Source organism: Mastigoproctus giganteus, chromosome 8, assembly GCF_048544385.1.
Source record: "Mastigoproctus giganteus isolate SK-2022 chromosome 8, ASM4854438v1, whole genome shotgun sequence".
NCBI classification, from domain to species: domain Eukaryota; kingdom Metazoa; phylum Arthropoda; class Arachnida; order Uropygi; family Thelyphonidae; genus Mastigoproctus; species Mastigoproctus giganteus.
Window position 1 is genome coordinate 165,591,295 of NC_143582.1, and position 13,753 is coordinate 165,605,047.

General features: G+C 39.0%; 1 protein-coding gene across 1 annotated transcript in view; it reads right to left on the reverse strand.

Moving 5' to 3' along the window:
• The window catches only part of mesh (sushi domain containing 2 mesh), a 251,344-nt gene that overhangs the window by 13,309 nt on the left and 224,282 nt on the right, over window positions 1-13,753 (reverse strand). The gene's annotated exons all lie outside the window — the stretch shown is intronic.

Consider the following 13,753-nt stretch of genomic DNA (forward strand, 5'->3'; position numbering starts at 1 on the left):
GGCTGCAAGAGTAGCTCATGATGTCTTGTCAATGATATACAGGAATTTTTCTGGCAGGAATAAGGAGGTGATTATTCCCTTGTATAAGGCAATGGTCAGGCCACACCGTGAGTACTGTATACAGGTCTGGAGGCCTCATTTCAAGAAGGATGTAGAGCTGCTGGAACGAATACAGAGAAGGGCAACAAGATTAGTGAATGGAACAAAGGGTTGCTCTTACGAAGAAAGGCTTAAGTTTTGCAAATTACAGTGTGTGTCTGGACACTCGGCATCGGCGAGGTGATCTGATAGAGGTGTATAAAGCCTTGAATGGTTTGAGCATGCTCAATGCCGATGGGATTCTTCCTCTTGCTCAGAATAATCACCTGAGAGGGCATAAATTCAAATTGGGGAAAGACAGATGTAGGATAGATGTGCGGAAATTTGCCTTTAGCCAGCGGGTAGTTGGCTGGTTGGTGGAACAGACTTCCATCCCTTGTTGTGGAAGTTGATAGCCTAAATAAATTTAAGGCTCAGCTGGACAAGTATTTCGAACGATCGGAGGGGTGAAATGGGAGTGTTTTTTTTTTGGCTGATGCTGCATAAGCTTGCTTTCTTGCATCATATGCCTCTACTAATGCTAATGCTTTTATCCCCCCTCTCTCTTGTCAAAAGACTAAGGCGCTGGCAAGTACAATGACCACTAGTGATCAAGTGATCATTGACTAATAACATATAAAATTGAAAACAGTACCTCTACTCGTTTGATGTATGTTCACGATACCATCAGATTCTCCACTAGAACTACCAAATGGGATACCTTTGAGAACATTATCCGATATGCTCTTCACGACCATTCTGAGTGCTTTCGAACCATGAATAGCTGCCAGAAAACTAATTTCCTGCAAGACTTACCCCATAGAGCATCACGTGCTTCAATGAAAAAATGTACCCAACATCCAAAATCAGTTCCCTGGTGGTCAAAAGAATTAACAGATCTCTGCTCCTCTCTCCAGCTTGCAAGGAAAGAGTTACAAAGAAAATGAAGAACACACCCACCACAAACAGCAGCACAGTACTAGGAAAGATACAGTGCAATACGGACAGAATACATGAACAAAATTTATCTTACTAAACAAACTTCCTGGTGTGCCCTGGTAGAGATAGACGGCAATAAAAACCCTTGTGTTTGGTTCACAAGCTCATAAGGAACAAAGTAGGCTCCATGGATATAAATTCTATCCGTTCTGAGGACTCCGTGGAGACACTTTCCTGGGAAAAGACAATGAACAAGATTATAGATGGAATAATCTACCAAGACAATCCTGATCAGAAACGTCATCACTGAGAATCAGGGCTACTTGCACTTGGCCACAGAAGAACCATTCATGGAAAAGGTAGAATTAGCCATAAATAAAATCAAAAATGGAAAAGCTCCCAAATTGGACCTCATGGCCGGGGAGGCATCGAAGACCTTTGGTCTGTTGCACCCGATGTTCTGGTACAACTATTCAACACGTGTCTTAATGAAGTCTCTTTTTCTACACGTTGGAAACATGAAAACCTCAGGCTTTTACCCAAAGATCCAAATCATCCCACTGGTACAGCCAAAGCATACCATTCAATTGCTCTATTACCAATATTAGGAAAGGTATTTGAGAGGTTACTTCTCACCCTTCTTCATTCTATGAAACCAAAGGACTTGCCTCCACACTCCAGTCTGCCTTTAAGCAGGGGTGCTCAACTATTGATATACTACTGAAAACCACTTAGCTAGCAGATAATTCTGATGCCCGTTATGTACTGGCACTTTGTATAGATTTTAAGGGAGCTTCTGACACCATCTGGTGGCCAGTGATCCTGTGGCAAGCCAGAATATCTGGCTGCTCCTTCAACATCTTCACTCCAATTCACTCCAATGTCTTACAGATCTCAAAGCAATTCACTCCAATGTCTTACAGATTGGAGTGAATTGCTGTAATCTTACAGATTACAGTGAGTGGAGGTAGTCCGAGTAGTGTGTATGCAGCGGGGGGGGACATTGTCGAGGCTACGTAATGTCAAGAATATGGGTATATTCTTACCATGTGTATGCCATATCCAAAAATTTCATTACATGGCATGTCCCCGCTCCACTTTTTCTTATAATTGAATACACCATGAATTGTCAAACTAATGATCTAAACCTCCCAAACACTTCCTAGTTCATTTCAAAAATATACATGGTCTCAGTTCTAATCTCAGTGATGTCCTTTTCCACTTACAGTCTGCTAAATCCCTGTACTTTTTCTGACAGAATCCCAGTTATTGGTTTACTCAATCACTGCTCATCTCCGTTGCCCAAATTATTCGCTGTGTGATTCCTTTCGCCTCAAAGGCGGTACTCATGCATATGTCTGTTCCGATATTCCTTGTCAGAGACTTGGTAATTTGGAACCTCCTCTTTTTGATCTTCTCTGGCTAAAATTCTCTCTACCTCACCTCATTCTGTCAAATTCATCTGTTGTCTCTACCATTCTTCAAACTCCACTAATCACTTGGAATTCTGACTTCCTCTCTTTGCAACTTGACTTTTTCAGTCCAACTTTCCTAACAGTGAGGTAATTTTCCTTGGTGATTTTAATGTTCACAACTCCAGCTGGCTTCTGTTTTTCTAGTCACACAGACTCAGCTGGTCGAGATGTCAAAGCGTTTGCAATTACTAATGACCTCCCACAGATTGTTCATTTACTTACCAGAATACTGGGCAATCCAAACCATACAACCAACATGCTTGATCTTTTTCTCACAAACAACCCTTCTAAGTACACAGTTGAAGTGAGTGGTCCTTTAGGCACCTCAGATCACAACTTGGTGATTGTCTCTTCTCCAATGGAGCCTTTATTTCATGGCTATTCCCAATCTCGGGTTGTTTGGCATTACAAGAATGCAAAATGGGATGACCTGTGAGATTTCTTTTCCTTGGTTGGATTACTGTTTCAAAACTTCTGATATCAATGTTTGCTCAGATCGTGTCAGTGAAATTATTCTTGTAGGAATGGAATCCTTTATTCCACACTCCACTTTAAAATCTCTTCCTTTATCTAATCCTTGGTTTTCTAATAAATTTGCTAAGGATGTTCAAGAGAAGAATGTTGCATATCGTAAATGGCTTGTTTCCAACTCTTCAGTTTTATTTTCTGCCTACACCAAAGCTTGCAACAATTGTAAAGCAGTGATTAGTCAGTCCAAACTAGATTTTGAACAGGCTAAGAGTAGAAAACTTGCTTCTTGCCCTAATGTTAGCCGAGCATTCTGGTCTCTTGCCAAAGCTATTGACTGCAAATTTTGCCCATCTCTGCTCCCACCGCTGACAAAACCAGATGGTTCTATTGTCACTTCAGCCAAGGATAAAGCTGACCTGCTAGCATCCCATTTTTCTTCCAAATCATGTATTAATGATCTTGGTAAAACACCACCCACCATTCTTAACGTGCTCCATTCAATTCCTCCTGTGGTCTTTTCAAAAGGATGTCAGAAGGATTTTGACGAATCTTGATGCTAAGAAAGCTCCAGGTCATGATGATATTTCTCCACTTGTTCTCAAAACCTGTGCTCCTGAACTTACTCCTGTTCTTTGCCGCCTTTTTTTCACTTTCCTATTCCAAAGGTGTTTTTCCTTCTGCTTGGAAATTTGCTCATGTCCAGCCAGTTCCTAAAAGGGTGACAAATCCCTCCCATCCAATTATCATTCCATTGCAATTACTTTTACTCTTTCTAAAGTAATGGAGAAATCAATTAACCGCGAACTCAAACTATTTAGAAACTTTTCGTCCGATCAATGATCGCCAGTATGGATTCCATCAGCGTTGATCCACTGGCGATATTCTGGCTGATGTTATTAATTTATGGATAAATTCAATGGAAAAGTTCGGTGAAACATAAGCAGTTGCTTTTAACATCTCAAAGGCTTTTGACCGTGTTTGGCATAAAGGTCTTCTATATTAGCTTCCATCTTATGGTTTTCAATTGTTTTTTGTAATTGATTATCCAGTTTTCTCTCTGACCACTCACTGAAGGTGATGGTAGATGGCTCTCTGTCTTCTAACTTCTCCGCTAATGCTGGTGTCCCCCAAGGTTCAGTTCTTTCCCCCCACTCTTTCCCTCTCATATATTAATGACTATCTTCCATTGACTGGAAATCCTATCCAGAGTTTTGTTGATGATAGCACATTGCATTCCACTTTCCATTTTGAGAAACTTTGTCCTGCTCAATCAGCTCCAACTTCTAGAAAATCTGCTACCAATTCCTTAAATGCCAATCTCCAGGTAATTTTCCAGTGGGGGCAAAGACAACTTAGTTGATTTCAATCCTTCTAAAACTCAGTCCTGCCTTATATCTTGCAAAAAGGATTCTTCTGCTCCTATGCTTATCTTTGGTAACACTCCGATTTCTAGGCAAGATGATATTTCTCTTTTGGGGATTACCCTTACTTCTAATCTCTCTTGGCACAAGCACATTACAAATATTGCTTCCTCTGCATCTAATAAATTTAGTTTGCTCTTTCACTCTTGGCGTTACTTTTCTTCCAAACAGCTGTTTGCTCTGTACAAATCGCAAATCTGCCCTACCATGGAATATTGTTCACACATCTGGGGCGGTGCCCCCAAAACCTCTCTCAGGTTTCTAGATCCCATTTAGAAGATGGCAGTTAGGTTAATTAATGACTCATCTCTAACAGAGTCTCTCCACTCTCTGTCTCATAGACGTACTGTGTCTGCTGCAAGCTTTTTCTAATAGATACTTCCATGGTTAATGTTCTTCTGAATCGGCTTCTATAATTCCCACTCTCTCTTTCAAAACAGTCTGAATATGTGCCGCCACCAGCCGACATCCATTTACTGTTCAACTTTGAACTTATAGAACCGAACCAACTTTTCATCTTCCTCGTTCATTCATTCAACTGCCGTTTTCTAGAACAATCTTCCTTCATACATATTTCCTGAAAATTACAGTCTATCAGCCAGAGTTTGAGGGCAGCCTGGCTCACCTCCCAGTGGTGGTGATGGACAATTTAAGGTTCTACTAGGGGTTCTGCCGCCAAGTAGCCAGAAACCCAACAACAGAACATAACACTATACTGCATAAACCAGACACTACATTTTTTTCTGGCTTATGCAGCAGTTCTGCATTCCATCACAGAGTACATACGGTGCAGATGTGGGAAACAACAGGCGGAGCTTAACCCTAAATAATATATGCCACTATTACCATTCTCTCACTCCCTTTCCATGTAGTGAACAGTTAGTAGAAACTGCACTGCAGAGAAATAAAGGATATATGAAGTATAATCAAAAAGTTTAGAGATTGAGGTAATATTTGTGAAATGCTAATAGTCCCTGTGTTGTATTCTAAATAATTTTTTCAGTCACTGCAAATCTGTGATCTTCCGAAAAGGGCTTTAAGCTTGAGAAGAAAAAAAAAAAAAAAAAAAATAGCAAGCTATATTCAGTGAATATGGTGGACCACAATGGTAGAGTATTACTCAAGAATTTCTTGAATGGAAAGAAAGCACTGGGTGTGTAGGAGTGTTGGCGTGATGTAAGTGACAGTTCCTAAAGTCCTTTTTTGCAGCCATTTTCTCTAAATAGCATAGAACTGCTTTTTGGTATTCCTCATTCACTATTTGACAATGAGGGACAAATTCATAATGAATGATGCTCTACGAGTCAAAAAATATGATAAGCATCTACATAATCTTTGAATTTGATCAAGTTGTCTTGTTTTTTTGAACCTTAAAGAAGGGTGTTTTATTGAGAGGAATGAGCCATGCATCCAAATTTGTAACCAGCAGAAGAAATATAGTGTGGGCCAGTGACAGCATGTTAACAAAGATCCTGACATGCAAGAACTTGCCACTCTCTGTGATCATCACTGAGGATGTGAGTCACAAATTTGGCTGAATCACTTCAAATTTGGCTGTGTTAAAATTGGCTGACACATCTGATAAGAAATACCAATTTCACTAGCAACTTCACAGAGAGTTTAAACATTCCTCATCAGATCACTAACATGGCAACTGAATAATTGGTTTTGAAGTTGAAGAGCAGCCAGTGCACGGATTACCTTCAATGCACAAGTGGCCCTCTTTAAACTTGACAAACCATTAAAATGCCTTTGAAAGACACATGGCACCTTCTCCAATAGCTCCTTTTAACATTCCATGGATTTCTGTTGTATTTTCCCATAATTTTAAACAAAAATTTTATGCAAATTTGCTGCTCAGTAAAAAAATGATGAGACATAGAACACCTTCTTATACAACATTCACTACTGTCTAGAAGAGTTGCTATACATGTGGCAAATCACAACTTTCTGCAATTAAGATACACACCAGTCCCTAAACTTATTTGATCACATGCAAGGTAGATCATTAAACATGTCATTATCTCACTCACCCACCAAAGTACTATTCACAAAATATTCCATGTAAAAAAAAAAATAATAAAATTCTTGTTTATGCTATGGCATAACCAGCAGGTCAGAAAAGTTTACAATAAATCATGATTAAAATCGTTAATCGCATTTAGCCATCTTGGCCTTGTACCACAGTCCACTCAAAGAACATGTGCCAGTGCATTCACACTCCTAACCACTTGGCTGCATCATGTCTGTTGTAAGTTACAATGCAAATGTCAAAAATCTTATATTGGGAAAAGTAGAAGGACACTCTTTGAGAGAACAGAAGAGTATAATGTGGAGACAGTTCTGATCCATTAAAATTGTACAAAAATTTATATTTTATTTTTGAACTAAAAAATATTTTTCTCCTTATGAAAGGGATGGAGACAGGTGCAAACTAAAGTTGGCTCAGGGAACCACAACCCTTTGAGCCAATTCTCCAGAAGAAGTACAAGAAATAACATGAACCATCTGAGAATTATGTGGAAATTAAAGACAGAGTTTACTCCACACAGGTTCAAGTGCTTATTTTTCCACTTGCTTCTATATTATTAGTGTGGTTTACAAAGACACCTGGTATCACTTCAGTACAGAAAATAATTCTCTAATCCCCTAGATCCAGGTCCAAAAAATCATCATTAATGCTTGCAATGTTAATTCAATGGTTTTGCCACTCTGCAAAAAAAAAAAAAAAAAAAAGTAGCTACCCCACACAAATAAAAAAAGGTATACATTTACATTTTTGGTAATAATGACAGACAGTTATATCAGCCATTGTATTACGAGATGCACAGCCTCGCATTAACAAAGGTTGTACAATGAATTCCTTCCACTGACTGGAAACCCCATCCACAGTTTTGCTGATGATAATATCCTACTTCCCAGTTTGATAAAGCTTTATTTGAATGAACTACAATAAAAACTTCTAAAACCCAGTCCTATCTGATTATGTATATAATCAGATAGGACTGGGTTTTAGAAGTGCATGCATGTCTTCAAACAACAATCTTCATCTGACAAATACCTGAAAGATTGAATACCAATCCAATATTTCAAATCACATGCCAAATGAAGTTTCATTGCATAAATAAAATTATTATTATTTTTTAATATCATAATGTTATAATTCTTTGTCTGTAATTCTATGTTTCTCATTCTGCAATGCTACATTTTTATTTAAACTAAAATCATGTCTCAAACTAGAGCAGTAAAGCAAAAAACTCAAAGCAGTGGGAATACTTTGGGTTGGGGGAGAACTACCAAGGGCAATTCTCTTAAGAATCAGGATTTTATAATGTGCATTACTTTTGGCATGTTTGAGGGTTGTTTGAAGTGGGACATGATAAAGCCAAAGGAGATGTTTGTGAGTTTTCAATGCAGAGAGTGAAAAGATTAGGGGAAAATTACATGTTATGATGTGTGAATATGAAAGATTTGAATAAAAGAAAAGGGATGATGCTCTGAAAGAATTAAAATGGGGGAGCATCAAGCACTCAAGCTTTCCAGTTATGCACCGGAACTTTCCGGTTCGGCCTATATTCATGCATCAATCAGCACAGCAGAATCACCAAGGGCAGAAAGCACCAAGTCAGAGAAGTAGCTGTTGTCAAGGAAATGGGAAATATTGTGAGAAACAGATTGCTGGACTAGGACCAGGGTATGTCTGCCAGGTGCTACTCACCTAGAACAGTTATCTTTTAAGGCAAATAATCATTAGTACCAACCTGTTGTACACATGTATTAATAATATAAAAAATAGGTGATCTGAGGATTTAATTAACAGACACTGAGCAATGTTGAGAAAAACCAGCAAGTGAGGATTAAATTTGAGCATTTGGAATTTTGTCCAGACATGATATGGGGGCATACATGAGGGCCTTGTGAATCAATTTGGTCCTAGAGAGGTTGATTGCACATGACTCACGAGGTTGACTTTTTATTAGCATAGCATGCCCTTGTTAACAAGAGAGAATGTTTTACAGGGATGAATACACTTAAATAGAAGGTGTGCAGAAATATTTTCTGATGGAAGTAGTGTTAGGTGAGCTAGAAGATTGCTAAATTGGGGCAGGGAGGAATGGCGCCTCCATAGCCAGGTGGGAAGGAGCAGCAGTGGGTAGCACATGCTTCTTGATTAGACCGGGGTTCGAGCCCATCACCACCAAATGCGGAGGATGCGGAAAGATCAGGGAATGACCACCGCATATCCAGGAGCAATATGGCCTTAGTTGCTAATGCTCCTAAAAACCAAATAACAAACAAACAAACAAACAACAAGCAGGGAGGAATACACTCACTAATAGTTTAACTGCAGCCACAAGCAGAGGTGAATTGATTTTTGCAGCAGGAAAAGCAAGGTATGAAGGATTACTGAGAGCAAAATCAGACACACATATTTGCTTGTACACTTACACCAGCAAAAAAGCTTGATAAATTTGAAAAACACTTGTGACAACCAGTGTTTCAAGTTTGATGAATTTGAACACTGGTTGTCACGAAATGCAAGCATTATGGGAATATCAGAAACATGATTCAATTCAGACATAGCAGATCAAGAATTTGAATAGTATTAGTCATATAGTGTAAGGGAAGCCATGGGCTTTTGCTGCACTGGCCAAAAAAACAGAAAGTAGAAAGAAAATAGACAAATTTTGCACTTCACTTCTCATATAGGCATAGGTTATCAAGTTGGCCTTTGAATTTCTTCAAACTTTCAGCCTTGATTACCTGCAGAAGCAATTAGCATTAGCATTTAGCATTAGTAGAGGCATTTGATGCAAGAAAGCAAGCTTATGCAGCATCAGCCAAAAAAAAAAAAAAAAAATCCACTTCCACTTCATCCCTCTGTTCGTTCAAAATACCTGTCCAGCTGAGCCTTAAACTTATTTAGGCTATCAACCTCCATGACAAGGGATGGAAGTCTGTTCCACCAACCAACCACCCGCTGGCTAAAGGCAAATTTCCGCACGTCTATCCTACATCTGTCTTTCCTCAATTTGAATTTATGCCCTCTCAGGTGATTATTCTGAGCTAGAGGAAGAATCCCATCAGCATTGAGCATGCTCAAACCATTCAAGGCTTTATACACCTCTATCAGATCACCTCGCTGGTGCCTAGTCTCCAGACACTGTAATTTGCAAAACTTAAGCCTTTCTTCGTAAGAGCACCCCTTTGTTCCATTCACTAATCTTGTTGCCCTTCTCTCTACTCGTTCCACCAGCTCTACATCCTTCTTAAAATGAGGCCTCCAGACCTGTATACAGTACTTGAGGTGTGGCCTGACCCTTGCTTTATACAAGGGGATAATCACCTCCTTATCCCTGCTAGAAATATTCCTGTATATCATTGACAAGACACCATGAGCTACTCTTGCAGACCATCTGCACTGCTCAGAAAACTTCATATCTGCCTGCGCAATTACCCCCAGGTGCTTTTCATTCTCTACCACTGTCAGTGTAGTACCACAGAGTTGATATGTTACTCTGAGGTGACTGCTTCCCATATATAATACTTTACATTTGTCAATGGTAAACTTCATTTGCCACCTCTCAGCCCATCTGCTCAACCTTTCCAGATCCTGTTGCAGCAGCATAGTGTCAGTAGTGTCCTTGACAACCCTGCCAACCTTTGTATCGTCTGCAAACTTGGACATTAAGCTTGATATACCATCTTCAATATCATTTATAAATACAGAAAACAATAATGGACCCAACACTGAGCCCTGAGGAACTCCACTAATAACATTAGTCCACGATGAGCAGTGTCCATTGATTACCACTCTCTGTCTTCTCCCCCTCAACCACCCCTTTATCCATTGCAGCAATTTGCCTCCAATGTCACACTGCTCCAATTTGTGTAGCAGTCTTCCATGTGCAACAGTATCAAAAGCCTTTCTAAGATCCAAGTATATAATAACAAAGTTATTCCTTGCATCCAGTTCTTTTGTGACTGCATCATAGTATCCAATCAAATTGGTCAGGCAAGACTTCCCCGTAACAAAACCATGCTGTGTCCGAGCTATAACTGAAGTCTTGTCTAAATGATCCTGCAGTGCTTCTTTAACCAGTGCCTCCATTAATTTTCCTGGAACAGAAGTTAAGCTCACAGGTCTATAATTATTTGTGTCAGCCTTTGATCCTCCTTTGTGAATTGGGGTCACATTTGCACATTTCCAGTCTATAGGTACCTCCCCTGAGTCCAAGGAAGCTCTCATAATTATGGCTAAGGGTTTGCTTACTTCCTTTGCTGCCTCCTTTAATATAACTGGATAGATCCCATCCACCCCGGGTGCCTTTCTTGTGTTTATCTTCAACAGTTTCTCCTCCACTTTACTCCCAGTTATTTCAAGATTCTGTAGCTTACTGCTAGAGTTGAATACACCTCTGGCATTCCCCTCGCTGAATAACTCCTCACGTGTGAATGTCGATGCAAAATATTCATTTAGTTTGTTAGCTACCTGAGCAGGATCATCAACAGTTGACCCATCAATATCAAGTGGACCAATCTGATTCATCCCCTTCCTTCTAGAGTTTACATAAGTAAAGAACTCTTTGCTGTTTTTCTTTACATCCCTTGCCAAGGATTTCTCGTAATCTGCTTTCGCCTGCCTAACCTCCTTTGTAACTTGGTTGCATATCAACTTGTATCTATCATAGTCTTCTGTGTCATGTGTTAATTTGTAAGTATCCCATGCATTTTTCTTCTCTGCCATAAGCCTCATTAGTTCATCTGATATCCATTTTGGCCTAAACCTTGAACAATATTTCTTAGTTGGTATGTAAAGCCTAGTAGCTTCCAAGATAAGTTCTTTGAATGCTTCCCATTTTGAATTTGCTGTTGGTAACATCATCAGTTGGTCCCACTGTATAGAATTTAAATACTGTCTCAGTCCATCATAGTCGCCTTTACGGAAGCAATAACCCTTCCCTTTACCCCTAATGGTAGTTACCTCTTTGAGTAAATCCCACTTCAGCACACTGTGATCACTGCCACCTAGTGGTTCATTTATCTGCAGATTCTTAATGCATGAAGAATCACTGCTGATAATCAAATCAAGAGTATTACTCCCTCTAGTTGCCTCCCGAACATGCTGATGTAAAAAACAATCATCCAATAAATCCACAAAAGCCCTGCTAGTGTGTGAGTGACCAGCTCCCAAATTCCAGTCAATATCTGGGAAATTAAAATCTCCCATTATAAGACTCTCTGATTTACTGGCCCACTCTATTTTCCTGTACAGTTTCTTATTATACTCATCAGAGTCATTAGTCCTATAGCACACTCCTACTCTCAATTTTGATCTCCCAATGCTTATGTCACACCAAACTGACTCAACAGTGCACTGTCCGGCAATGTCGACTGGCTTCACTTCCTTGGTTTTTATGTGTCTCTTAACTAGTAGCATAACCCCTCCCCCCTTCCTATCCTGTCTATCCTTTCTGTAGACATTGTACTCCCCAAATTCCAGTTCTGCATCCCTTATATCTGTGTGACACCACGTCTATGATATCCCAACAATATCTGCCTTTGATGTTTTGGGCAATACCTCAAATTCATCAAATTTATTTACTAAACTCCTAGCATTGGTGTACACGCAAGTATACCTGCACCTGTTTCTATTCTTAGCTACCCTAACACAACCCATGTGTTTACTTGTACCGCAATGGCTCCCAGCAGTCTCTGAAATATCAAGCATCTTGTTTTTCAGGCTTCTGCTCATTCTAATAGAAGCAGTGCAAGAATCTCTTTCACCTCTGCCAGTGGCTACTGTCAATCTATTGGTCTTTGTCTCCCCCCAAGCTAGCAGTTTTCCGACCCACCTAACACTGCCTCGATAGCATCAGCAAATATTCTTGCACCCTTTCTATTTAAGTGTAAAATTTGTTCCAATAATCAACTTTCTGACTAAAAGAAAACAATCAAGTCTAAACTGCATCCCCTGTAATTTGAATTTATATCTTCTAGTTCTGGAATTCTTTATAACAGTGAATATTCTGCCTCCATTCAATTTACTAACCTCTCTCAGAGCCTTATAAACATCCATTAGGTCCTCTTTTAAGATGGCTGATTACCAAACTCTGTAGCCCACATAATTGAAGTCTTTCCTTATACAATCACCCTCTTGCAAACTCACCATGTGAGCTGCCCATCTTTGGACCCTTTCAAGAAGCTCAATATTTTATTAGATGAGGCCTCCATACTTAGACACAGTATTCTAAGTGCACTCTTAAAATTATCTCATACAGTAGGATTATGACTTCCTTATTTCTACAGGCTATATATTGTTCAATAAATAATCGATAGGGCATTGGTTAAGTCATCATAGGCATTAAAGAAGACATAATACAGTATATATCCAGTAATTAGAATTTTAATGACAAAGAATGAAGCTTTCAGGGCAAATGGGCCCCTTCCTCAGCAAATGTATACAGATTATAACAGAATATGGATGTTATAGATAAATTTTTTTCAATAGATATAAGAGCTCTTATATCTATTGAAAAAATTTTATCTATAATGTCCATCTGTTATAATCTGTATACATTTGCTGAGGAAGAGGCCCATTTACCCTGAAAGCTTCATTCTTTGTCATTAAAATTCTAATTACTGAATATATACTGTATTATATCTTCTTTAAGTCATGGAATCTAGTACCACAGACCATTTGCATTCATCATATGCAGACATTATGAACATCAGAAACATGATCAATTCAGATAAAGGGGATGCAAAATTTAAATATGGGGAATACAAGGTGTGCAGACAGGATAGAAGGGAAAGAGAAGGGTTGTACTCTTAGTAAAGAAGAACACCCAATTACTACGGGTTGCCAGTGTAATATTGTCCATCTTTGTGACAATAATAATTTTGTAACTTGGGAATTTTTTTTTTTTTTTTTTTTTTTTGGCTGGTGCAGCATAAGCCTCAGGCTTCCTTGTACCATATGGCCATTAATAATAACAATAATAATAATAATAATAAGCACTGGAAAAACAAAAATGTGAGTAGGAGTATGTTATAGACTGCGATAACCATTATAAACTGCTGTAAGGAGTATAACGAACAGCTATACAGAAAAATAGAGTGAACCAGTATGTCTTATAATGGGGGATTTTAACTTTCCAGATATTAATATTAATTTGTGGGTTGGTCACACACACAATAGCAAAACATTTCTGGATCTACTGGATGACTGTTGAATAAAAAACAAGTGATTCAGTTTGCCTTGTTCAAAGTTCATCAAACATTAGGCTTATGCATAGGGTACCATGTATAACTGAATTCACCTTGTGCAAAGTTTTAATCCAGTGTTTCTCAACCGTTGTATGCAAA